Genomic DNA, 4187 nt, shown 5'->3' with positions numbered 1-4187 from the left:
TACATGCCTTAGGTTTGCCTTCCAGTAAAGCCTTAACTATTAATCTGCATGAGACTCTGTTTTGTAGACAATCAGGGCTATGAAAGCAATTATGTTAATATAGTTAGGAACAAAAAGTTTTTAGAGTAAAAGGAAAAATGAGCATGAAAGCAAAGATAAGTTAAAAAAAATCTTATAATTCAACTTGAATTGGAAGTATTTGCATGAATTGACCAGAAAAAAAATGCCTGATTCCCTACTTTTATCCACTGAAAAGTAATCATAACTTAAAAGCCATGAGTATATTACCTGGATTATAGTTTGTATTTATTATATTTCAACAAAAGCACCTGAAAAATGAGTGTTTCTAAGTCTGAGGCAGGCTTTATAAGACTACATTTCAATAATAATAAATATATATATACACAAAAAAAGATTAATCTGATGTTTTTCAGAGGTCAAAATGCAAGCTATAAAAGAATATGAGTTATGTTGAAAGGCCATAGACACTAAAGTTAAGAGGATCTGAATAGCCAAAGATGGCAAGATTTGAGTATCAAAAAGAATAATGAGTACAATTTATTGGAACATACTCATTACGTAAGAATCCCTAAGTTCATGGCACATAATTTATGAGAGGGAGAACCAACAAACCAAAACACAATTCATTAACACTTTATTTAAAAGCAAAAAACTAAGAATAAAAATTTATCTTGCTTTTCCTTTATGAACTAAATTTGAAGATGACCAAATAGCCCTGGCTAGTGAGGAAAAGTTGTTTTGAAGAAGTCTCACTGAAAGATGTTAATGAAAGGGTAAATTAGAAAATCACAATTTTGCAACCTTTAGTAAAATAATTAATATTTATTTTGGATCTTTTTAGAAAGTGAATTTCCAACTTGCTTCGCTAAGAAAAGAGCTTTCTATAATAATAAGAGGATTATGTAAATAGATTAAAGGAATATTGATTTATAACCTGGAGACTAGGAACTCTTTAATAGCAAATTATATTTGTGAGTCTATTTGTTATATATTGTTCATTTAAACCTTTAAAATATTTTTCATAGAAAGTTGATTTTATTCACCAGATCTGTAATAATTTAGCCACTGATTGTGACCTCATTGATCAAACTCATAATAGAGTAGTCTAAAAGGAAAATGTGGAACCTTTTAACGTGTGGAGTGTTGCTAAAATACTTTCTTCTTACAAAATATTATTATTTTAATGCTTCACACATTTGTGTCATCCTTGCCCAGGGGCCATGCTGATCCTCCCTGTATCATTCCAATTTTAGTCTATGTGCTACTGAAGTCAGCACACAACACATTAAAGGGAGAATAAACAGTGGTTCTGGCAGATTAAAGGTAAAGTTTAGAGGAGAAGCTTAATGGGTCAGATCGATGGTCAATGTTTCAGAAGTAAATGGCCACAGTGTGAAGGGTATTTAGGAGATGATGTGAGTAGGAGATCAGGTAGACAGCAGTTTAATGACCTGAATTTGGTCAGTGGGGGAAAGAATGGACATGACGTTCTGAATTTGAGAGGTGCTTCGGAGGTAGCATTAAGAGGATTTGGCCCTTGGCTGAACGAGGGTGGAGGGTGGACAAGAGGAAAAGTCAAACCATCATCCCAATGTAATAGTTGAGGTGAATGCTTACCTAGATTTTCAATAAGATACAAGATATAGATTGCAGGGGGTTGAGCAGTGACTAAGAGATGAGGAAAAGCTTTTTGAAAGCTTCGTATTACTGTATGCAAGCATGACATTTAAGACCCTTCAAAGTCTTAACCTCCCTCCTTCTTCCCATCCTCATCTCTCTTTACTCTCTAATAAACTTATTCCTTACCCTCCATTGCACTATCCCAGGGATCGAAAAAGTCAGTGGTGCAAACACATAATGCAGTTTCCCACTTTATGTTTTTATTTATACCATTTTTTTCTCTGTGAAATAATCCCTCCTTCACATCTCTGCTGTTAAATCACCCTGGTTCTTCAAAGCTCAACATAAGTTTTGTGTACCTCACCCCCCAGGCAGAGTCAATTACTTCTTTTTCTATGTCTCCATAAAACTTAATTCAAAACTTTATTACAGCGCTCATAACAAGTTGTTCTAAATTAAATCGCATGTTTCAGTCTGTTCCACTAGAATGTGCTTAAAGGCTCGACTTGCTGTGTTGCATGAGTGAAAGTCTCCTTATGCAAATTGTTGTGTGTTATTTAATATTAATTAATTAGGACATATTTACCTCCTCTTGTTATTCACAGTGCTAAGCTGCTGGTGATGCAACAAGTCAGACTGTTAGGGTCCTTGCCCTCTCAATGCTAACGCTTAGTAGATGACACAGAGGATCAAAGAGGCTAATTAAAAAACAGGTGTCATAAGTTTAATAATCATTTTAATGGTGGTGATGATGAGGTTAGCTCTTGGGTACTTTCATGTGCCAAGCATATTGCCAAGCGCTGTACATGTTATATATAATCTAACCCTCACATAAACTCAGGGACAGAGGAAGTACAGAGTACTTTTATAGATGTTGGTAGGAAGACACATAACTAAGACTTTGGGAAACACTGAGAGCTTCCCAAACAGTGATTTCCAAGTGAAGACCTGAAAAAAATGATTAGTGTTTAGCCAGGTAAGAGACAGACACAAAGAGACCCATGGAAAGAGAGAGAGAGAGACAGAGAGAGGAAGAGGAGGAGGAACAAGTGTATGTATGTGTGTGTTCAGGTGAGGGTTAGAGAAAGGAAAAGTGTTTCCAATAGGAAACAAAGGCCAAGGGCCAATCAATGTATGTATTTAGTGGACATCAGGCTTTCTACTTCTAAAGTCAGACCATCAAAATCATGGGGCTTAATTCCTTTGGAAACTGTCACAGAAGCTAAAAGCTGAACCAGATCCATTGTCCTCACTTAACAGATAGGAGCACTGAATCCCAGTTAAAGGAAACGAGTTCCCAACGTCATGCAGAGTCGTTGGCAAGAGTCGGGTTCCCGGGGCCAGGCTCTTTCCAGAACACCATGCTGCTGCCTCTGCGGATTGTGAAGTGGTTTCTACTTCGGCCAGCCAACAGTAAGTGTATGCAGACAAATAACATGTTTTATGATTCCCAGCCACCACATCCCAGCTCACGTTCTCCTCTTGATTATTATTTAATAAGAAAAATATAAATTATGAACTATAACAGTACGTATCTGTACTTAATCTCAAAGCAGATGTGATCCAGAAATGATTCTGCTCAATCTTCCCCTCAACACAGCAGTTCCACCATGAAAATGTGTCATGACTTTTTATCTTGTAGGCTATAATTCCACCTTAATCACATCCCTGATGGACAGTCCTTAGTATATTCTTATTTTGAGGTGGTTTATATCAGTTGTAAGAGCGTGGCCTTTGGAGACAGGCAGACCGGGGTCCCCACTCTGAGTCTGCCGCTAACCAGCTGTGTGACCTTGGGCCAGTTGCATAACATCTCCGCAGTGGTAGCCAGCCGGCCTCATTGTGTTCTTGTGGGAATTAAGGGACAATACACATGCAAAGTGCAAAGCATGGTGCTTGATACGTTGTACATTTTGAAAATACTTGACTTGTGGGTATATTTTTAGTACCAAATCATAAAATCACAGCTAAAAAATCAGCTACTTTAATTCTTCCAGTCTACTGATAGCATCTGTAGACTGGCAAAGTTCTCACTTACCAAAATAAAGTATCTGTTTAGTTCCTACCGCCAGACTGTGGACTTCGTAAGAGCAAAGGCTATGAATTTCCTCTGTGCTCTGGCAGTTACCACTGTGATAAGCATATCGTGAACATAACTATAAACATTGGTTGAATTATCTAATTATTTGGTGTCTGAGCCAAAGCTAAAACTCAGGCTTTCTGATATCTAACTCTCTATTTTTTTTTACTGCAGTCAAAAATAGTGATAAAGTAAAAATCACTGATTCTTCATTTTGTAAAGCATATTCTGGGGGAAATTTGGGCTTAGAAATTTCAGGTTAATTCTGTGATGTTCCAGTATGTTGCTTTTCATTCTGCCTGAACCCTCTGGTACAAATTCACATGAATATTAATCGTTGGGAAGGGAGTGAGGCCTTCAGTTGAACAGTTAGGAAGTGAGGCAGCTCTTAGCATGATGCCCTGCTGGGTGGTGAATATATGGCATGGCTCAGGCACTGTGTTTATGCATTTTAAATTGCTTTCTT

General features: G+C 37.2%; 1 non-coding gene across 1 annotated transcript; it reads right to left on the bottom strand.

Annotated features, from left to right (window-relative positions):
- Positions 1-1187: 1187 nt before the first annotated feature.
- On the bottom strand, positions 1188-1298 carry LOC116659511. The gene has a single exon (XR_004314871.1). It is a non-coding gene; the product is annotated as a U6 spliceosomal RNA (small nuclear RNA).
- Between the last annotated feature and the right edge of the window lie 2889 nt (positions 1299-4187).

This window comes from Camelus ferus, chromosome 2, assembly GCF_009834535.1.
Source record: "Camelus ferus isolate YT-003-E chromosome 2, BCGSAC_Cfer_1.0, whole genome shotgun sequence".
Classification (NCBI taxonomy): Eukaryota; Metazoa; Chordata; class Mammalia; order Artiodactyla; family Camelidae; genus Camelus; species Camelus ferus.
The sequence above is the reverse complement of the archived record's forward strand: the minus strand, read 5'-3'. Positions and strand labels throughout refer to the sequence as shown.